This window comes from Lonchura striata, chromosome 4 (assembly GCF_046129695.1).
Source record: "Lonchura striata isolate bLonStr1 chromosome 4, bLonStr1.mat, whole genome shotgun sequence".
NCBI lineage: Eukaryota > Metazoa > Chordata > Aves > Passeriformes > Estrildidae > Lonchura > Lonchura striata.
Genome location: NC_134606.1, coordinates 27784377 through 27808910, shown reverse-complemented (window position 1 = coordinate 27808910; position 24534 = coordinate 27784377). Strand labels below are relative to the sequence as shown.

At 36.9% G+C, this 24534-nt stretch overlaps 1 protein-coding gene across 1 annotated transcript in view; it reads right to left on the bottom strand.

Moving 5' to 3' along the window:
• TRMT9B (tRNA methyltransferase 9B (putative)) overlaps positions 1–24534 on the bottom strand; it is a 109779-nt gene that overhangs the window by 79431 nt on the left and 5814 nt on the right. The window contains exon 2 of the mRNA XM_021533403.3: positions 21133–21261. The gene's annotated coding sequence lies outside the window, so the exon portion shown is untranslated. The remainder of the gene's footprint in view (positions 1–21132; positions 21262–24534) is intronic.

Here is a 24534-nt window from a genome sequence, read left to right as displayed (position 1 = left end):
AGAACAGTGAGATCAGAATTGTTCCATGGGAAAATAAAATCGCCAAGACAAAGCAGATAATAAAACTTTCAACTCTATCCATTAAAGTTTGAAATTACAAATTCGGATGTTCTACAGCTAGAACATGCTATCCCAAGAGATCCATATATACTGTTCTTTACCTGAATGCAGAACATTCAAAATGCTAAGCACTATTACAAGGAGAGAATCAGTGAAGATAACTCTTAAAAGGAGCTTATTTCCGAAATTCCTCTTAAGTCTGCAGAGGAAGAATTAGAGAAACACCTTTTGTCCCATCATCACAAAACAATGACTCCCTCTTCTCTTCCTCTTCCCCTTTTTGCTAGAGTGAAAAATAGAAATTAGTCACACAAAACAGATACACTAAGTTTCTTAAGAGGTAATTTAAATTTGCAAGCATAGTAGTAGTCACAACAGCAAATTTTAAGATGCAGGATGGTATTGAATCACAGGTAGATAGCCTTTCCAAAATATAAAGCAATGCTTGCACATTATGCCAGCTGAGAATTTATTTAAAAATAATCCTCCAGTGCAACTGCAGAATTTCAGCTGATTCTTTACACTACAAACTTTGTATTATAATCTCCTAGTATGAGAGCATCCAGCAGCATTCCTAAACAGCACTCTTTGAAACAGAGCAGCTCTGAGCACAAGGAGAAAAAGATGAACATGCCTTGCACAAGTTTTAGGCACTTCCTGGTAGGCACTGACTTTCATATAAGGATGGACCTTAAACTACCAGCTACTGTTTCATATTCAGTATGTCTCACAACATGAGATAAAACATTTTCTTAACAGATGAGCCTTCATCACCCAGCTGTTCATTGTATCAAATAATTTCACATGGTGATAAACTCCCCACCTCTGTGCCTGCAGTCACTCTGCAAGAGTTCAAATTGTTCATGAAAACATGAAAAATGTGTTATTTATATTATTTTAGTACTACAGGAAAAGCAGATGGAATACTGAGCTAAATTGTAAACTACTGCAAAAGAAAGCAGGACAAAGATAATAATCAGAATAGGAGGAAAAAAAAATCAGAACCTGTTCTGAAAATACATGGGCCAATTCTAAACTTCAAGGAGGGACCTAAAGGCTAAAAACAGTAAGAAAGCATTTGGAGGCTTGTGAAATGAATTCTTTTTACCACTTTCACAAACAAGCCATAGTAATAATTAAAATGTTATTTTTCTCTATCTGGCCCATAAAGCTAATTTTCATGATAATTTTTTTCATTCCCCTCTGTGATCAGGCCATATGGACAATGTGGTGCTGATATGAAACTCATTTTTTCTAGCCTTCAATCACAAGAGAAAAAAGCTTTTTACAGTTGTCTTCGATTTTTCTCTTAGACCTTTGATTTTACATACATCACATCCAATCACGCAAGTTCTCTGGGTATATTGAAAACAGGATTATTTATAAAGCCTCATAATTTCATTCTGTCTGATTGCCTTTCCACCTAGATTCTTGTCTGATTGACCCATACTTAAAAAGAGAAGAAATACTTATGTCTGAGTAGTAGGAATGACTTTGTCCTCCATGATTAGCCAGCAAATTAAAATTAGCTATCAGAATATGCATTGTTTTGAGGCATCTTCTGACATATTTCCAATTTCTCTCCCTCTCTGCCATGGTTAGTTCGGTAGGCAATACCTCACTTGCCCACACAAACCCACCAGTATGTCCTACAGATCCACTTCTCGTAAGGTGATATCCAACTGAATGGAATAAGGGAGTTGGTCTCACACATTCGTGTAGGTTTATCCACTGTCTTGAAAAGCCAAAATGGAAGTAAATAAATAGCAGCAATTTATATCCATGGAAAGATGATAGAGAGAATCATTCTGGAAACCATTTCCAAACACATGAAGGGAATAGAGGAGACTGGGAGCAATCAGTATAAGTTTGCAGAAGGGAAATCATGCTTTAACCATCTGATAACCTTTTACAAGATGAGCAGCTTGTTGGATGAGGGAGAGAGCAGCTTAAGCTGTTCACCTCAACTTGAGTTAAGGCAGACTCTGTAACATCCTCAAAGACAAGCTGACAAATTAAGGGCTAGATAAATACACAGCTTGAAAATTAACTGAATGGCCAGGCTTGGTGGGTGGTGATCAGCAGCACAAAGTCCAGTTGGAGGCAAGTCACAAGTGGTGTAATCCAGGGATCATTACTGGGGTTAATACTGTTTAACAGCTTCACTAATGACCTGAAATGATGTGACAGAGTGCATCTCAGCAAGTTCACAGATGATGCAAAACTGGGAGGAGCAGCTGAACCACTTACATAGTTGTGCTACCATATGGGACCTAGACAAGCTGGAGAGTTGGTTCAAGAGGAACCTCATGAATTTTAAAAAGGGAAAATGCAAAGTCCTGAAAAGAACTGTGGGAGAAGAATAAACACAAGCAGTATATACACCAGGGACCATCCTGCTGGAAGGAAGCTCTGCAGAGAAAGCCATTGGGGTCCTGGTGGACAAGATGATCACAAACCAGCAGTGCACTTTCACAGAAAAAAAGGCCAACATCATCCCGGGTAATATGAAGTGCAATGACCATAGGTCACAGCAAATGATCCTCCCCCTCCATTAAGCACTTGTGTGACCATAGTTTGGAGCATTGCATGACCAGGACTGGAATGCCCAATACAAAAGAGATATGGATTTAATGGATAGCACAGAGGTGATAAAGGGACTGAAGCATCTGTTGTATGAGAAGAGGCTGAGACTCTTCAGCCTGGAGAAGAGAAAGCTCAGGCACATCAATGGGTGTAATGGATTGAGGAAGGGTATAGCTCACAGCTTCATCCATACTCATCACAGGGAAAGTTGGACTAGTTGACCTTTAAAGGTCTCTTCTAAGCCAAATTATTCTATCATTCAATAAATATATGCAAGGAAAGAATGAGAGAGACAGACCTTCAAGTAGTGCCCAGCAATAGGTCAAGTGGCAATGGGCACAATGAAAACACAAATCCATGTGAACACAAGACAATGCTTTACTGGTGAGAGTGGCCAAACACCAGCATAGGCTGCCCAGAGAGGCTCTGCAATCTCCACTTGTGGAGGTATTAAAAAGTTCACAGCCATGGTCAAAGGTAACTGGTTCTAGCTGACACTGCTTGGGCATGGGGATTAGTCTAGATGATTCCAACCTTCCTATCTGACATACAGATATGAAAAAGTGAAGTTGAACAATCAAGGATATCCCAAAAACAGATTTTGTTCCTCAGATGTATTCAGATAATCCCCAGGGTTATTGTCCCTGCTGATATTCAAAGGAGATTGGTAAGGATGTGCTTTGAAGAGTTCTACTACTGAGTGGATGATTATGTAAGTTGTATACTGTACTACTGCATTTTTAATAGGGAACAAACTGTCAACACCATCTTTTCAGGCAGCAGACTATAATCCCTAGGCAAGATAAAATCTGCTGTTTCCACCAAGTTTCTGCAGGCATTGTGGAGCAAGCTGACTTGGAAACTGCTGCCTAGTGCCTAGAGGAAGATAATTCTTACAGCTTGCTTCACAGGTCTGGTAGGAAGTCTGCTGAAACTTGGGAGGAGCCAGAAGGTGATGATTTGCTGATTGGTGTTACCATGATTCTTTATGCTTGTCAGCAAGGCAGCAGGTTTTAAAACTCATACCCAACTTCTTTTCCATGCCTTTGAGAACTATAGGTTTGGTACTGTGTGTTCTGGCAAGACTGAAAAAAGACAGGAAAATGCTTGATATTTTAACTCCAAAATGTTATCTCTGCATAATCTAGGGTATTATTTTAAAAAAGGCCAGCTGTTCTATGTTATGCAACTCTTACCCAATAGTTCACTGAATATAAGGAATTTTGCACCCAGTAAGGGAATATAAACTGAGATTTACCCATACAGGCAGGCTGAAGTAAAGCAGCTGTGAATACCCTACATTATCATGTATAATTTAATTAAACAAATAATTGCTGGCAGAATGTTGAAATACTTGTTAGATCACTCATCATCTACTGTTTTATCAGCAATGGTATAAAAATTAGCCAACAGCAATCATTACTTGTGGATGTTTAGGAGGATGTTAATTTCAATCAATCAAGAGGGATTTATAATTAAAATATTTAAAGATGTGAAGGAATCCTAATGCTTCAAAAATTCTAAAATTATGTGCATGGGAAAGGTAAGAGATTGTACATACAAATTATGAGGTACTATCTTCATACATAAAAATTGAGCAGAAAAGCTAAAGATTATGTAAATTAATTAGGAAAGCTGTAGATTCCTCTCCCATTTGATTTGTTTGCAGATTTTATAGTGCCTTGATGTTACAGCAATAAAGCAGGATGACTGTGCTTAGTCTACTTACCTTTTCTTGCAAGGACAAATCTTTTTTAACCATCTCTGCACAAGGCAGAACAGCACAGCAAAGTATCAACATAAGGGTTGGATGATTTAATACAATCTGTGTCATCTGGCAGGAACTTCCAGTTCTGAAGCCACACTTGCTACACTTTTCACTTTTGACATGGCAGAGAACATAATGCCCTGTTCTCAAAAACTCTTTTAACTTCTTTATGGAATGCCAATATCAGAACAAGCTGCTAACCACAGTTTTAAAACCACATAATTTACAGAGTGATGAAATATGAATTCCACCTGACTTCAGATTCACAATATACAGGAAGACTTCTTAAATTGTCTGCTTTTAAGGTAATGAAGTATTTTTAGTTTACAATAGTTCTCTACAGACACAACACATCCTAGAAGAAACGGTATAAAACTTATATGCACCAAGTTCTGTAACATGATCCTCCATGCTCTGTAATACATTACCTACTAAGAAATAGGCTTTAGTGAAAAATACCTGTTGTAAAATGGTGACAAAGAGAGGGTGACAGGAAACAGAGTGAGAGACAGAATTGCTTCATAATTAATTTCACTGGAAAACATGCAAAGACATCAACAGATATTGATTGCAATTTCACTATTTCACTAATACCACAATATATCACAGCATCACTAATTCGCTATTACAATATCACTATTAGTTTTCCCAGAGAAGTTGTGGATGTCCCATCAACATTTCAAGATTGGATGTGGCTCTGAGTAACCTGGTCTACTGTGGAGTGTCCCTGCTCATGGCAGAAACCGTTCTGTGACTTTGTGATTGTAGTTCCCGCCCTGATTTTTATTCCCAAGTCCATTCATGTTTTACCACCACAACCCAAAGGAGATGGTAGTTAAAAAACATATGAGGAGGAAATCAACAGCTGCTAAGCACACTTGGCTGGGTGCTAGGGAAGGGGCATAGTGACACAAGCCAAGCAGTGGCAGCTTGACAAGTTTTAAAGTATTCTATTTGGAAAAATGATGTAATGATGATTTTGGTTTCTGATAATTTCTTTACCCTTACCTGTGTTTCATACTAATTTCTTTAGAGCATTATTAAGAAAGTTTGCTCAGTGGGTAATTTCATAATTATAAAACCTCTTGCCTTTCACACATAGGTAAGATAAGATGCTGTCATTGAGTATTCCTTCACCATATGAAATTGCCACTACACTTACTGCTATTTAAAATGTGCAAAGGAATGTTTATTACTTGAGTAAAAACAGTTCAGCAGAACTAGGCACCACTGAGAAGATCAGACGTTTAATTATAAGTGATGTTTTGGATGAAATATAAATTCACCTGCTGATTGCTGTACCACTAACTAAAAGGTATGTCTACCATACAGGGAAGTGATAGGCACTGAGAGCATTACAGCCCACACAGCCATTGTACTCTACTCTTCTTGGATCAAGAAAGGTAAATTGTAACACTCAAAGGTCTCTCTAGACATACTAAAGGTTATTTTCAACAGGGTCAATTAAACTTCACGAGCATCTTTGCTGCCAGAGCTGAACCACTTCAGATCATGAACTGTTTTATTTCAAGAAAATTTAGCTTCCACATACTACATTGCCTTCTGGGATAAGTTATAAAGCAGATAATAATAACAGTAACACACCCTCAGCTTATGCACAGCACTTAGTGAAAATGCCAGCAGTTGGTTACTATAGATACACAAAGCAAACCATTTCCACATCTGAAAAGCCCTCAAGCCACAGCCCACTGCAGTAAGGTGGCTCAGCTACATGAGATACAGTGGCAGGAGTCAAATGGTGAAAATGACACTCTGCATTAGCACAGGATAATCCAACATAAACATGTCCTCACTGCAGATGCACTGCATTCCATTCCTTCAGAGTCTGATGGATGTTAGTGTTGTGCATGAACACTAATTACTTATCACAAATATACACATGCCCAGCATTCCTTCCCTTTCCTCTCTTGGTGACTGATTCAAACTAAGGCAAACTACTGGAACTGAATGTTACATGATGACAGCACTACCTTGGGTTATTTCTTTGCAAGGGAGGTCTATATCCTTGGCCACTATACAATGGAGTGCTAGAACAGTGCCCTGTCAGGACTTCTGTTACAGCTCTGTACACATGGTGGATTTTACATCATGTCCACTTTGTATCACACAAGGAAGGATTTAACAGACATTATCAAAAAACACAAAGTTAATTTTACAGCTCTTTGTAATCTCTTGTAGTTTCATACTCTATTTCTTTAAGCTATTCTTCTAATGAGGGAAGCATGCATTGTAGAAACTATGCCAAGAAAATTCTCCTTAGGAAGAGCTTGAAGTAATTTACAATGCGTGCAAACTGTGCTGAAGGTTTCTTATGACCAGGCAAGATAGCTATATTTAAAGAATGTGATAACTGCTTAACTTTGCAAGTATCAATATAGACCAACCTTGACTGGAAGGCAAAGACATTTTAGGTTTGTAGTATTTACCTCTCTAAGTATGAGCCTAGTCAGTAGACCCAGACTTGAGCATTTTAAGTTTAAAAACGGGGGGTGAGGGGGCAAAATTTCACTGCTAAGTCAGCAGGTACCACATTTTATCAGGATATGCAAATAAAAGCTATTATTATTCCTTACTAATTGTTACATTACTAAATGACTTCAGGCTTTTACTGTAAAAGACATTAATAGTGAATTACCTCAGATTGAAATGCAATTTAAACAGGCGTGTATCAGAGCATTTTCTAACTCAAAGTTCCTTAACTACACAGTAACTTCTAATTTTTCTTTAATCTTTTCCCCTCTAGAGTTTTATAAAGCCTCTTCAGAAGTGCTTGTGTTTATTCTGCCTGTGAAGAGACTGTCTAGTCATAAACAGCTGGGTTTGTTGAGGTAACACTGACAACATGACATCTGACACTAGAGAATAACTGTAAGTTTGAAACTCACTGTGAAAGAAATGTGATTGCAGATATGGGAAGGACGACTAGGACAAAGAAACAATTAATAATTAAGTAGGGTAATAAAATTATCCTAGGTGACCCAGACCATTTAGCAGTCAGTAAAATTCATGGTATTTATCACAGATATCACTCTCAATGAAATGAACTGATCATTTTTGACTAACCATATATAGCATCAATGAAATACTACAATAATGTGCAGACAGTTCCTAGAATTTATATTAAAAAGTTTTGCCAGACAAAATATATAGGTGCTACACTACTAATCTTTAAATAAATCTTAAAATTGATATTAAAAAGTTAGTGCTATGCACAGGATAGCCAGGGCTATGCCTGCCATAGTGTTCTGTCTTCTGTAAAAAGCAAGGAAATTCATTGTTTAATTTAATAGTGCAGCATGGCCTGAGGAGAGAAAAAGTATTTAGAGAAAACATCCGCAAAGACACTTATTTTGGAGGCATGTGATAAACAGACTCACGTGCTCATTAAGTTAAAAAAATCCAAACATTCTTTTCTGATGAATTAACAAAGCTAACATGTATCATAACTTAATAAACCTGTATTTCAAGATATTTGTTTGGCCTTGCTTTCCTTTTATATATCAACCTTCTCAGTGCTGTAACACAATTCACTATTCTGGTTTGAAAAGCAGTCAGACGTGTTCTAAATTTCCAGCACAAGTAAACTAAACTTTGTTAAAAAGTTGACTTTCTTATGTATAGGACTTTAAAATCAAAGATAACAAAGGTTATTGTGAGGATAATCTAGGTTGTCAGAACACAGAGGATCAACAAATTGATTATATTTTATCTTATTTTTTGTTTTATTTTATTTTATTTTTATTTTGCAAGTATCATGGCTGAGATCCAGTTCTCCTAGTTTGAAAGCTATTCTGAGTCAACAACACAGTAGACATTTTGGAGAAGCTACAACAAACTAAAAATATGAATTCTTATTACTGCATTTTATAACTTATGGAAAGGTTCTGTTTCATTTTTTTTTTACCAGAAGTTATTTCAGAAAATTACTTGCAAAACCAGTGTAACTAATGTAATATGCTTTTTCCTCTGGCTTTTTTGGACACTGAATATGCAGTCACAAGGCAACTGGCTAAGCAGCAACTATCAGGGTCATACATGTTTGCACATACAACATTTAGAGTTATAGGCAGTAAAAAACCAGAAGAATTCAATAAAAATTAAGGTAGAAAATTCTTAGTCAAAAGAATAGGAAAAAAATTTCTCTCATGTTTGCATTTCTGCTAAGGGACAGCTTCTCAATTACAGCTCTCATCCTCGGATGTTTACAGCTCAAAAGCTGCAAAAAGAGCACAGCCCTGTATGGCAGAGAGGGGAACTGCAGGGCCCAAAGACCCATTCTGTCTTCCAGGACTGTACAGCAGAGTTCCTGGCTGGGAGCTCCTGCTCATCTCCCAGGTCTAAGGAAGAGCTGGAGTCCCACGTTACAGAACCCCTGTCTCCAGACCCATTCCTCCTTCAGCCACACCAAAGCCTTGGTGAATGCAGATCACCCAACAGGGAAGTAAGGCAAGCTTGGTGGGACAAATATTATGTTCTACAAGACCACCTGACACAGCTGATGGAAAAAAAAGACAAGTTTAGCATACACCATTATTCGTTCTGGTCTGAAAGGATGAATAAAGATTTGAACAAATGGATCCCAGTTTATTTTACTTATTTTTAAAAACTGCACAATTTGAAAGAAAAATATGGTTCCCTATTGGCAAATGAGAGCTAATGAGGTAATTAATGAGGCAAAGAATGAAACAGAGAAACAGAAATGCTACTGGTAATATTAGAGATTCTTGTGAAAGAAAGAAAGAAATGATGAGGAAATGATTAAAGATTTTTTAAACACTTTTAAATAACCATCATGGAATCAAATGCCATGAGACACAAAAAATAATTACTGTTTCCAAGAAAATATCAAGAGAAATAGTTTCTTTAGTAATTCCATTCCAGATGAAAGAGTGATATATTAACACTGAAGAATTGTATGATAACTGAGCCCTGAAACTACTCAGTAAATCATTTAGCAGAGTTTGGCAAATAGTATCAGGAAATGCTTAAAAAAAGTCTCTCCTCTTCAAGATCCAAATCACTGCATATGAGCCTGAGGTACTAAAAAAGTCTTCATGTCACCTTTATTTATTGTAAAGGAGAACTATTACAAATTTGATTTACTTTCAAGTTCCTAAAACTTCTTCTTTGATTTTATTATTAAAATTTAAAAAATGATTTAAAATTTATATCTTGTGTCTTCTTGTTTTCTTGTTTTCTTTTTCCCAAAATTCAACAGTTGATCACATAGCCAGCTTCAGGAGCTGGCATATAAATGCAAGGTGCAGCAGGAAGTGGCGTAAGTAGTTCATTAGGTAATCTCTGATCCTCTACTCTTTTAGGGTCAGATATTTATACTAAAGGGTATTTCAGAAACCAGAACTCTTAAGAGTTCCGAGATTGAGATTCTTGTCCCAACAACTTCAGTAAGTCTAATGAGTTCTTTGCAGAGATGCCCACTTCAATGTCAAGAATCTCATGAAAAGGTGTGGTTTTGGTCTCTCAAATCTTTGCACTGCATTATGAGCTAGGCATTGTGCTTTACTTCTTGTTGTAACAAGTTATGCTGCTGACATACAGCAGTTTGTTCAGCCACAAAGGGTGGGGGGGAAAGAACCTCAAGTACGTCATAAATTATTTAGTAAATATATCTTGAGGTGAAAGGTACATACAGAATGCAAGACAAATACACATCTTAAAGGGAAAATAAAAAGAAGTGTAACTTGTCAACAGCTTGCAATGTGTACTGTTAACAAGTATAATCCAATCCTAGCTGGATCTTCAAAGACTGAGGTCATTGTCACAAGCACAATTCCAGAAACTTCTTTTGCACTACTCCTGAAAGCTGTTTAATGGAAATATTCTTCATGGTAAATCTTACTGTTATTGCTTTGTAATGGCAGCATTTTCCAGTGTTGCCCTTACCAGTTCTAACAGCATCCTCTAGGTTTGAAAACATTTAGTACTAAACAGCATTGTATGAGAAACACCAAATAGCACCATGACCAGGAAGAACAACTGTCAAACTTGTCACAATATTGCCCTCATATACCCATCTTAAAATGTGAATTCTGATTGTATTTATATTCTGTTGCTGTAAATTAGTTTTCTCTAATCAATATGAAAAGTTGATTTTTTTATTACTTTTTTATTACTTTTCTCTTTTCACAGAGCTTTGCTCAGGCAGCCATTGGTCCACTACTGACATTATTCCACTGAAAGCACATTATTGTTTAATAAACATGAGCTGCCAGAAATCGTGGATTTGCACAGAGGCTTTGGGAAATCTGTGAGGGGGCTTTACTGTATGTAAGACACACTGCACAAAGAAACACCACTCAATGAGCCAAAACTTAAGATCTTAAAAGTCTCTACATTTAAGCTAGCAAATGCTTTTTGAGAATCTAGATCTCTAATATTTTCTTAATATGAAAACCTTATTTGAGGGACAGTTTAACTTTTTTTCATTCTGAAAAAAAGATGTTTGATTTTAAAGGTTAAGTAATGATTTAAAAGTTTCTTTCTACAAACATAGAATACATATTCATATTGTTTAAATAGACAGTAAACCAAAAATGTTACTTTCCTTTCTGAAACCAGGCTAGATGGGCTGGAAGGTTCCTGTGAAACACTAGAGAATACCACAACATCTTGTCTTTCTATTCTCTTTTAGCTCACTGAAATGTTCCTGCATACAAGTCTCCAATTTGCCATTATTCTTTTATTTCATATACATTTTCAGCTTGTACATCTCTCTGTAACTAAATCAGCTGGTTTTAAGTACATTAGTAAGCAATCTAACAGCGATGGACTCAGCTGAATTTTATAAACCCCTGGAAAGCTGTGAAGTTTTCATGACCTAACAACAAACCCACACTTCTTCTGACATTACTTTTCTAACCAGAACTTGTTAGATAGGATTCCAACTGGCAGAGTGAATTCACATTGCAAACATCACCCTGAAATTTGTGCTGGTAGTTTGCATGTAATATGTGCTGGAATAGACAGTATTTGTGTGGTGAAAACAGTTTACTCATTTGGCACAAAAAGATGTGATAATGCCATTCATCAGGAAAACATACAGATGGCAGTTGGATTGTTCATATTCTATATTCTCTCTCTTAAGTAAAGTTGTCTTGTTTGGTTTTCATGATGATTCATCTGATGCTGCCTAGTGGGCAACTGTAGTGCCAAAAGCCCTGTGGGACAGAGAACACAGCCTGGCAGGCATTACAGAAGTTCTCTGATGTCCAAATTTACACTTTCAGTAAAAGCTAATACATTTCTAAGTGGATTCTTGTCTACTCTATCTCTCTTTCTGAGATCTCTCTGACATCTGTCATCCTGTTGTCATATGGAAACATTTTACGCTTCTGCTAGAAATCAGTTCATAAATCTCTTTCAAAAGAAGCATAATTCTGAAGACCTTTCTTAAATTCACTGTATCTACTCTCTTCCTTTGTGTATGTTCAGTATGTGATCAAGAAAATCTGTAAGACTGACTGACAGACTGACAAATTCTGTCTAATTAGTACTCACCAGATTTAGCCAGTCATCTTCATCCCTTCAAGCAATGTTCTGCCAGTGAAAAATATTCCTTTTCTCCTTTTAAATACCTGAAGATTTGCCTGTGTCTCAGAGAATCATTCAATGGTATTGTGTCTCTCAACAAGTCTAAAGATAAATCAAACCTGAAGTGGAAAAGTGATGTGATATAAACAGCACAAAAACTAAGCATGATATAAAAAAAAATGTGGATGTACAAGCAAAATAAGATCCAGAGAAAAAAATGCATCCTGAATGCTATCTTAGCGGAAAAAAAGAGACTTTGAAAAGTCATTATATTATAAAAAACCCTACCAAACCATACAAATAAATTACTCATTTAAGACAGGTTGCCTTCAGAAGCAGGTTATTAAGTCCTGCACTACCAGACTAAATGGGAGTAAAATTTGTTTTAAAAAAACCATTTTTTTCTCCCAGTTAGTTCCAGTTAGGAACCTTTTTTTTTAAATGAAACAAAACAGTAACAAAATTATTTTAATACACTGCCATACAACAACTAGATAATACACCCACCAGCCACACCCACCAACACACACTGTATTTTTTCAGTGTCATATGCACACATATGTTTGCTATGATTATGCGAGAAATCAAGCTACAAAAATGGCCTGTCCATTACAGTACAAGGGATCTACAAGAAAGGCAAAATAAAATTCAGTTCTTGGAAGTCCCTGTTTTAACCACACCATCCCCTGTAAGAATTCCCTGTAGTAAAAAAAAAAAAAAAAAAAAAAAAAGTTTTTATTTTCATTTTTAAAAGAAACTCTAACACAGGAGCAAACACTGCTGAGTTTTGAAGTGCTTTCAGATTTATGCTTGCCTAAATGTGAAGTTACCCTATAAGTTTTAGAAATACTTGGCTAGACACCAACCACTGTACTTACATAAGACCATATAATCACCTGACACTTGTAGCTGCCTCACTGATTTTCCAAGAATTTTAATCCTCTTTTCCTGAAACTATCCCTTTAGTGAGAAAATATGTTTATTCTATTCTTTTTATGCTTGCTTTGCAGACAAACATTTTCATTTATCAAACAGGACAATAATATTTTCCACTTTCAAACATAACAAATCAAGAGATTTCTTTGTCCAGTGAAGTACAAAGTGTGTCTTGTCACATACAAGGCTTGGCCCATTCCTTAACTGTGCACTCCCAAGCTGCTTCTACACATTTAAAAGCCTTCCTATAGAACAATGCAACTTCCCAGCTCTTCCCTTCTGCCAAGCAGCCAGACCATTATGTCAGCAAGTAATGCACACACGGTGGGCATGCAACAGTTAGTGCACTGTGCAAAGAGCAGACCAGAAACAGCTGCTTGATGGTTGGAGGGAACTTCCTATTACCTGAGGTTTGGGTTTTACAGACTGTTTAAATATATAACTAACCTATTCATTTTGTTTAAGTTTCTATTTTCTGTTAGATATAAAATGTGATTAATAAAGTTCCTCATCTCATTAAGCCAACTGAAGTTTTAATTGCAGACTTCAAAGAAAGAAAAACCTGTCTCTTTATTGTTTAAAATATTTCTGTCTAGTGACTATAAAACTGGAGCTATTAATTAACAATGATTTTGGTGTCTAGTTTTTTTGCATGTGTAATTTATACTTATATCCTGTATAATAATTAAGGGTTCTAAAGTGACAACTGAATGTATTCAGAAGTGTGTGAACCACAAAATGCGGGAAGTCAGAACAATACTTCAGGGAATTACCTTCACTTAAAAAAGGATTATTGCATGCTTTTCTTACAACAGAATAATAGGTTGAGTTTTCACTGCTGGAGGTCTTGGGTCCACCTTCTGATCAAAGGAGACTGAACTAGAGCACGTTCTTCAGGCTTTATCCACTCAGGTTTTTACTATTTCCAAGGATGAAGACTCCTCAAGCTCTTTGGGCAACCTGTTGCAGAGTTTGACCACCACCATGGTTAAAAATATTATTCCTATTTTTTATTTCAGTTTGTTTTTATTGCCTCTTGTTCTGTAAATTCTTGGCAGTAGTGTCACCTTGAAATTGTATGTATATTGATGGAATATTTGGAAATGTCCACTGTTGCAAAACCACCAGCACAACTCCACTTCTGCTGTACAAAAGGTCACTCAAAACATCATTCACTGTTAACAACTAGTTTGTCAAAGCAAATTTAAATTCCCACCATACTCCTACACAAGCACTTCCTACTAATACTCCTGCAAGAGTTTTTTCCCTAAAAACCATCTCTCATAACACTTCTACATTGTCTGAGGTTCCAGAAACCAGAAAGGGCTTGTCATACAAAAGGGGTGGAGGGTGGGTGATGAAATAAGCTGTGCCTAGAAAGTCAGAGAAAATTCCTAGAAAACAAGTATTACTTCTGTGGCTGCATGATACATAAAGTAGGAGGAAAAGGAGGAAAGCATGAAATCAATGGCTGGAAAGAGCCACTGACAACTCTGCAAAAACTGCAATTCTTTGATTTCCCACACTTTTCTCCCTCAACATCAGCAAAGCAGCAAAAAGAAGGTACACCGTGTTACACCTCTGGCACAGCTAGAACAGAAAGTAACTGCTCCAAGCAGCCACTGGCATCTGCTTCCTTTGTCTACATCTAAAGACAGACCTCTGTGAAAATTTTTCTAGCTCAAAATGAGCTGGAAGTTTGTGGGTATGCCAGGCATTTACTGCCCTAGCACTTGTGCAGATACACTGGTTAAGACAAGAGCAAAAGGCACAAAACCATGTACATGGACTTGACCCGTTCTGCTCTGACACAACACAACTGGAGGCCACCAAGGGATGTGTTAAGGAAACTTTCCTGCCTGACCATTCAGAAGCCACTCTGCCAGTGACTCTCACGCCACCCATGCTGGCACTGAGGTCCCTTTGCAGCCACACGTGCCACTCTCACAGTCACATCAGGTTTCCCTATTGGCTCAACTCCACGTTTCCCACAGCAGAGTCCCAGACGTCTGGATCCCTCAAATATTTTAATCATGGTGTAACAACAGAATAACAGCTTGAGCTGGTGTTGCCAAGAAGGAGGTCCAAAGAAAAACCCAGGGTTTTATACCCTCACAGTCAATGTACAGGAAGATCTGGAGATCCTCAGCTCCTGCCGTGTCTCTGAGTGCCCAATGCCCTGGCTGGCACCACAGTCCCTGTGCCCTTTGCTGTGCAATGGCTGGTTCCAGGTCACAGCCTCTTGTCTGGGGCTCTCACCACCAGAGCTGAACCCGGAGCTGGCACTGCAGCTGCTCACAGAGCTACCAGCACTGAGTGTATTCCATTCCTCAAGAGCCAGAGCATGTCAGGCCAGGAGTTTCCTAAAAGCACATACAAGTGCAGGAATATTTCTCTGTGTGAGCATAAGTGAGTCCACATTCCTGCCCAACACAAGAAGCATCCACCATCTCTAATAATGACAGAAGAAGCTTTGGTGGTCCAGAACTCAGATGCCTCCCATGAGGATTATGCAGATCAAGAATGGGAATTGTCCTGTGGGACTCATGAAATTCAAAATCTGATGACAAACCAAAATAAATATAAAGGACAGTTAGTAAAATTCTTACCTAACTGAAACAGTTACGCATAATAGTATGAAAATAGTTTAAAAAATAATTTGTTGCTCCCTGTTACTAAAAAAAATTCTTTATTATTTTTGCTGTATCCAATAACTTTACTGTTCCACTGAAAACCTCAATGCAAAATGCAGTCCTTAAAGTTTTACAGCCAAACTTTTCATAATAAATAATTACTTGAAAGGTTAGCAGAAAGCTCTATTTTTGTCTTTTATTTGTACTTTCCTAAAAGTGCAGTTGTTCTGCATTCAAATGTATGTTGCTTTTGGGATGCATTATGTATGAAAGAAGTTATTAAAAACTATTTACAATGTTAGACCATTAGTTTTGAGCAAATAGAACTGACTTTAGTTTCTTGCTTGAAAGATTTTTTGACAAATAATGTAGTTGTTAACTGCCAATTTTCTAGTGGGAAAACTAAACATAATTTCAAACTACAATTTTTTTTCTCTATCTCATCTGAAAAATTGTTCCCAACTAGTTTATTAAACACTGAATAAATGTATCTCCCACTCAGCACATTTACTAAGTCAAGCAGGAATTTAAAATTCCTTTCTTCTAAGGGCCAAGCCTGCAGGAAAACATCTGCCTGGAGATATATGAATCTTCTGCTTCATCATGAGAAACACATTCTGGCCAGAGAATTGAGCTTGTAAAGCACAATAAGCACATCAAACCCTTCTAAAATTCCCAGATGGTACCATCCTAAAACAGAAAGCACTGAGAGTTGAATTTACATTAAATAAAGCATATTATGTCTGTTGTTCCAAAAGAAATAAAAGTAATTCCAAAATTTTAATAATCCAAGATGTGTATTTGTTTGTCTGCAACTTGACTAAGTGGGCAAAAATTTAAAAAATAACTTTTGTTCTACATGAAAGAAAAACAGAAATTGGATGCTGCCTTATTAAAAGAACTTATTAATCTCATTCAGCACTAACACCTTCCATGGTAACAGTGGAATTTTCAATAATCATCATGATTTTGCTTCACAATTTTTAATTGCCCTTGAGAATCTTCACAGACTTTTTTGCTAAGGCCTAATCCTAACTCCAGGAGTCAAGCAGTGAAACTACAAGATGGTATCTCCACTGCAGGAGAAATAGAAGTGTCTTCTCAAAGCATTTAAAGCAGGAATACAGGCAAGCACAGGCAATACTAATGGCACTAAAACAGGTTGCTTTGGAGGGACGTACACACACTTTAAAACCTTCAGAAGATCCTTTCCTTTTCTATAACCTCTGATATGCAGTGGTGATCCTGACCAGAGGACCACTGTACACCAAGGAGCAGTGACCCCCAGAGCAGGGAAGCAGAGCAGCTCCCCCAGCTCCATGCTGCATGTCCATTGTTATTTCTTATGTAAATCACCTTAAAATTGTCATTTCAAAGCAAGACTTCTTAATATAGACATTCCATGAAGAAACTGTTATTTGCAGTAAGAATTGGTAAAGGCATTACATCTTTCTATTTCGATTTAGAAAGGAGGCCATTGTTGCAAAATGAAGCAGTACCAAGACTGAAGACTTGTTTCATGTTTACTGATGCATATTATCACTCATATGCTTATATCTGGGCCAGGAAAGGAAGGCTCAGAGGCTGCTTACAGTTAACACTGTGCTCCCAAAAGGGCTGTGGGCACAGGGAAATCTGAGCTATGGTACAATCTGAACACAATGTATATTTTTCTTTAAGTGATACCAGAAAGTAGGAAAGCAGCTACATCCATGACTTGCCAACTTTACACCACTGGCAGAGAGGTGATTTCAAGGAAAAGAGGGACTCAGTCCCATTAGTATCAATCAGTCCCATTATGTAAATATACATATAGGAGGTCTTTGAAAAATATACCTTCAGTATTACTTCTTCCTTCCCAATAATTACTTATTCTACCAAAACCTCCCTCTACAAATACTTGGTATTTTCCTTACAATGTAAATCTTTTACAATGAGAAAGACTTCCGGATAAAAAAGGACTATAGGCTGACGCCTTCTTTGCTTCATTCCTGACAGGCAGGCTCTGCTATGCTGTAATTTATCAGCAAATACCTTATTCAGAAACCTTTTGTTCTGATGTATTACTGTTTACTTTACCAGAACAGTTTACTTAGCTACTATGTCTAAGATATGACTCAGCTCTGCTTTTAAACCTGAAATCAATTACTAACTATTAATTTTGTTAATGGTGCTGCAGAATTCAAAAATTCTGGGAAACTGTTACCCCCAGAAATTAGTCCTGTAAACACCAGAGTTTTCTACTAGTCATTTTCATTAAGATGATCCAGGTAACCAAGGAAAAAAACCTCTGAGAACATTTTTTTTAATGAAACACAGAAAAGACCTCTGAGATCTTTGACTGATCACCACCTTGTCAACTATATCATGGCACTAAGTGCCACATCCAGTCGTTTGGTGAACACTTCCATGGATGGTGATTTCACTGCCTCCTTCAGCAGTCCATTCCAATGTTTAAAAACAGCAAAGAAAAACATGTCATAGCTTCTATTTCTAAGATTAATAATAAATATTTACAGCTAGTCTACAAAGTTAACTTTTGGCTTAAATTTATGGCCAGGAATTGAGGTGTTAAATCAGCACCAGCAGGAAATTGAAATATTACAGGAACCATGAAACTTTAAAGAGTGAGCCATACATCAAATCTCCAGAGCTGAGAGCCCCAGAACACAAACCAAGGAATTTTTAACAAGAAGGCTCTACAGTATGTCACAAAGAAAAATTATGGCAACAGCTTGTCAGGTTAGCAGCTCTCCAGTGAAGGGTAAGCATGAACTGGGAGTAAGGCAGGGCCCTCAAGTGATCTATCAATACCAGCATAGCCAAACACAAATGTAAAACAGATCCAGCCCATCAGCAAACTCATGAAAAACAGTGGGATAAGCTATTCACCAAAAAAAAAAAGTGATTTTTTTTTTTTTTACTAGAGGTAGAAATATGAAGATAAATAAAATATATTAGGTGATTTTAAAAATACTTTCACACACATGGGCTTATCACAGTCTTTCAGCCCTTCTGAAACCTTTCCTGGGCAATCATTAAAAAAGATCCCTAAAATGGTTATATATAGTATGACAAGGACAGCACACATCACATAGAATCCTTCTGGGATGAGGTATTTACCACAGAGCCTCCTGTGAACAAGTGTCTAGCCTAGACTCAGTATGACTGAAACTTGTTACAATTGCATGGATAAATTATGTTCAATATACATTTGAGTTTTTTAAAAAAATGTTGCATTGCATTTTCAGGAATGGAAAAAATTTAAATGAAATCTTCTTTTGTCTCTAGATAGAATATTTGTGGACAACAGCCAAAGACCAGATACTCAATTATTTTCTTCTATGAACATGGTGAAAGAGACATATAGGTGGGGGAAAGATGGAAACACAATGTTCTTTATACAATCATGCTGAAATGAAGAATCTGAGTGCTCACTTCTCTCCTGTATGATCCCATGCTCCACTGAAAAACATTGGTCTAATGGAGACTAATGGTCTCCCAATTGAACCCTGCCATCTGGTGTCTCTGGCAGAAGTAAAATAAAGGTGTACATTTCCTGTAGCACATTTGTAGGAGAGGCTGAAAAGATGTGGCTGTGATATCTCAGCCTATGGATAGGCTCTCCCTATCTCACACAACGTGCTGCTGGTGATGCTACTAATGTTCAAGAAGCAAACAGGACATGGGTTACAGTAGTAGGTACAAGCCAAAGTAGAAAAAGAATATTGAATAGTCAGAATAAACAGTAACATTCATTTTGCTGCTAAAAGGTAAACTACTGTAAATAAGGTGATTTAATTAGTGGCCTTCTGCCACTGTGATTAAAGTGACTGCTTTTTGTTCAGTTCATGTTCTTTATATTACACTGTAGTTAGTAAAGAGTACAAGTCACAGAGTTTTGAAGAAAAATCATGTATTTCCTATTCTCTTTGATACAAAACATTTGCCAAGTGTTCTAAAACCTCTGAAGGAAGGACACCCATTAGACACAGAAAAAGTGGATATACATGCAAAATCTCTGTGGAACTCTATGAATGACAAATATCTACAACAAAAGGAGCAGTTGCTCCTCTTATCCCAAAGAGCTAACCTAAGAAGAGTAAGTAAACACGAATTTTGTAACTTTAACAACTTCTTCAGAATTTTAAAAGATTGCTAACTGTTTTATCATCATCTAGATTTATTTAGACTCAGCAATTTATCTAATACTAGCAGCAGTCCAATCCAGTAATAACAAATGAAGGGCTTTTCCCTCCAGTTACCACTATAAGTAGGTTGCTAAGTATTTTCTGATTTCTATATGCATTTCTTAAGATATATTTTAATTGACTGAAACCCTATTTGAGCATTCATTATTGACCATCCAGAAATGAAAGGTTTTTTTCCAAGAGGCTAGGTATCAAGCATAATAAGCTTTTTTCCTTCCTTCTAGTTTGGTTGAAGATTTGATTTTACAATTCAGGCATACCTTAATGCAACTATGATGCAATAACTCTAATTTTCCCCTTTTTTTAACTTGAATAAGAATGAAGAGCAATAATTATTAAAAATTCAAATAGACTGCTCCTATTTGGCAAACTATATTCAACACCAAATGTATCTCAATGTTATTTATCTCAGAGGACAATCATAAAGAGATACAAAACATCCAGCTTGATAGCGAGGAATATATTGGAGAATATATATGTTTTATCAGGAAATACATTAGAAAATATTAGAGACTATACAAATAGATACCAACATAAATTGTTTTTTAAATACTAAGTTAAATACAGAACACATGTCCAAAATCATTACTTTTTGTTTTGCTATACATTATTTTTAACCAATTAACCTCTACTTTTTCTGTAGAGTGAATACATAAAAACTCAGAAAAAAATTGTGAGATATTCAACATAACTGTTAGGCAAAAGCTTTCAGCTGAAGGAAAACATACTGATAAACATTAAAAATGCTGACTTATTTGCTTTTTGCACAGTTCCTTAATAAGCAAGTTTTATTAAAAAAATAAAAAGCCTTCTTTAATTGAAGCCTTTTCAGTACTTCCTTGGCTATTATTTCGGTTTCTGTTCATCATTCAGTTACAGTTCTGCACTAAGAGCTCCTGCACTTTATCTCTTTAAATTTAGTACTTCACCCTGTAAGTGCATTGCTCTTTGAATAATTACTATTTATATTAATAGGAGCACATTTTCCAGTGAATATTTAGCTATTTTATAAATCTGTAGATTATATCCATCTCTCCTACCAAGCAACAATGGCTGAAGGAAAGAGTCTGATCAGTCCAAGTTTTCTCTTCCTGAAGAAAAGACAATTATGATTCATGTCATATCTGGAGCTAAGTTACTTTTTAAAGCTGGAGTAATTTAAAATAATACCTTCTTGATCACATTTTTAAGTTTGTTTCCTTGCACACATAGAAGCATTCAGCTATACTTTAGAATCTACAACCACATATTATCACATATGGGAAAAGAAAAAATACGATGAACATGAAAACAGGAAAATGAAACTCCATTTATTAGTGTTTCCAGGATAGTCAGTTCAACAGTGTCAGAGTATTACCAGACTTACCAAACCCCAGAAATGCAGCAACATTATTGCAATTCCTTAGAAACTTAAGTCAGGCCACAACACAGATAACACTGCGTGCTTAAAATTCACAGCTTAGAGTCCTCCTAACTGTAGGATCCAATTACCATTCTGTTAAAAAAAAAAAAAAAAAAAAAGAAATGAGGAGCAGGGCTTGCAGTATTCTGTTAAATCACAGCCAGTTTAACAGAAGGAAATGAGAAAACAAGCACCTCCTATACAGCAACCCATTGTTTGTGTTTCCCCATTAAACATAAAAGATGCAAATCAATACAGGGCAGAAAAGTGAACCTACCCAGCAAGAGACAGGGCTATTGAAAAAAAAGATGATCCTTCCCTGTTCCTGTTAAAAGTCATGCCACAATGAAGCAAAGAATTCTGCTGTTTGTAGGAACAGAAATGATGTGCAAGAATTATCCTTGTATCAATAATCTAACAGAGAGATTGTTAAATAAAAGGTTAGTCTACCTCTCCGTCTTTCATGTTAAAAGTAAGCAACTACAACAACCTAAGAATTTCAGAACGTGAATCTGTGCCTGGTGTAGCCTGTGACAGAAAAGCGTCCTTGAACTTTTCAGCTGAAGACTGCAAATGGCTGAATGTTAAAAAGTGCCTAAACTGCTCTAGTAGCTGCACACTGTGCACAAAAGCAAAATCCAAGACACTCTAAAGATACAGATTACAATCAAGGAAGAACCTTGTGATTTTAAGCACTCCTGGGTTAGGCAGTAGCTGCGTGAGCTGAGATCTCATTTTTTGACTTAAGAACCTGAATTCTCCATAAACTTTGTCTTAGGTATTTAAGTCCCTTATTGGATCAAGCCCATAAACTCTCTGTCTTTACCTAAGTATTTTAGATCCTATTATGTTTTGCCTCCCTTTTTATTTTTAATGAGATCTTTATCTTTCTAACATGTAGCTAACTATTTATCCTGTGTGAGAGCATTTTTTCTCATACTAGTGCACACATAATTACCGTGTAATTAAATAACATACTATTGGGCTGGTTTCTTTCAAAAGAACTGAGAATTCATAGCTCAAATTTTCTCAAAGGGAATTAAGATCCCTTGGAAAATTCACACTGCAGTGTTGTACAGTAATGCTAGAGACAGTGGTAGCAGTCTAGCTTTGTTCAGTTCAAATTAACTTTTGAGACCATGCTGCAAATGCAGCTTTGTGGCCACTCATAACTAAAAATTACTCAAAGCCAACTTCTGCCTACCACTGTGTTGCACAAACAAGGGTTAGTGTTTGTTCAACTGCAGTGATTTTTCCATTTAAAAATCTCTCTGCTGGAATTATCTCACTAAAGCCTCAAAAGTCTACTAAGCAACACAGAACAAACTGAAACAAAACAAAACCAACTTGGTTTTGAGCATTATTTCTTAGCCAGGGATGAAGTGACTCAAACATCAAGCATCAATTTTAATGACTTTTAACTACTTTAGGAAAAAATAAATACCATAAAGCTGAGGCAAAATATTTTTATTCATGGATGAAGAAGTAAAAATGTTTTTCTAAACAGATCTGCTTCTAGAAGTTGGAAATTACTGTGGATTCTCAAGAAAAACTTGATTTTTCTCTAATATGTATATATCACTACTAATTTTGCATATCATGGTTTTTCATGTGAGGAGGGCTCGAAGCCAGAACTGCAAGGTCCTGGTTGCCGATTCAGTAGAAATTTTGAAGTTTTTTAACTGCAGCTACAGACACATGGCAGGAGGCTATTGCTATGGAGCCAGGAGCTGACCTTTGACAAGAAATGGATTTCCCAAAATCACTTTCTTGTTCCACAACAGGGACTTTACAGATTAGAGGCATGTGGGGACTAGTCCCACGGTAGAGCTATTCTGGAAATATACACAAACCACTAGTTCTATCTTCATGCATATTTGGAAAATGCTTCTCATGAAAACTTACCCAAGATTTGTCAGATTATCTGAATAAATAGTCTTCTACAAAGCACTGCCTTCCTGATTGATGGGTAAGGGTAACTGTTTTTTTTTCCTTTTAAATTGAGAAAATGTTTCACTGGAAAATTTAAACTAACAGTAATACAAACTGCAAATTAATTTCACATATGCTACCTTGGCCACCAACTGGCATGGTAAATAAGTAACAATTTATAATGTGCAGCAATGTGAAGCCACTCCCCAACAGTTAACACATGGAAGGCATGACTATGTATGAACTGTTTGCAGGTTGTTATGTTGCACACTTTCCTTCTGAAACAATTACAAAAATATTATTAGAGAGATACCAAATGTCTCAGAGAAGTATTTGGCATGGCCATTTTCACAGGGCTGTTTATTCTGGGGTTTTGCTGGTTTCTTGTGCATGGAACTTTAAAAAATAATGAAATGTTATTCAACAAAAATTTTATTAGTAGTAATAAGCTTATTTCCCATGAGAGGATTCAACTTCAGCTCAACTGGTCTTTTCCCATTTAGAGCAATCACCAAAGGTATAAGCACAGCCTGCTCTGTCCTTCACTGGATCTGCCTGAAGTGGAATATGCCCAATTCAGCTAAAGCAGTGAGAATTGGCAGAACAGCCATTTAGGAGTGAAAAGCAAAAGGTAATGGTTTAAATAGTCACCATCTCTGCGAAGTCCCCAGGGCCACGCATGGCTTGCAGAGGCAGAGCAGCAGCCACAAGCACTTCCTCTCTGGAGTGATACTACAGGAAGCTCAAGGTGGCTAAGCTTGGATTTTGCTGCTTTCTCACCCCACCCAATTTTGGCGACCATGGAAGTAAGTGGCTAACATGCCTCTCTATGGCTCCATGGGGATATGGATATTTTGCTGCACTGACAGCAGCTACCTTCTCTGTCAGTCCTGCGTGTTGGGTATCCTAGCCTGAGCATAGGGTTAGGATGCCTTATTCCTGCTGTCTTTCAAAGGAAGAAGTTGTTTCCTCTCCTTCTCACGCTTCTCCAAAGTCTTCTTCCCTAAGTGAGTTTGTATTTTTTCCAAGGACCTGGGGAATATTTCAATAGTGGTCCTCATGACTTTGCAACTGTTCCTTCATTGCTGAGATGAGACACACTGAAACATTCACTGTGTAACAATGACTGAGAGTAAGGAGTGGACTCAATAGCTGAAAAATCTAGGCAGCAGTTTGTCAATTATTCTTCTATTTACTAACTAGTTTCCTACTGATTAACTGTTTTCCATTCTTCAGACTGAATCCAGTCCCTTGCTGTAACAGCTTAGCAAGTCAGGTAATCCCTGTCCTGGCATTAACAAGCACTGTTTGACAGCCTGTAAATCCTCCCACTGTTTCTCAGAAACTATCCTATAATCTCACTTCAGATTCTCAGAAGTATTCTCCTAATCTAAATTTCTTTTAGTCATTTACTTCGTAATTTTTCTTATGTGT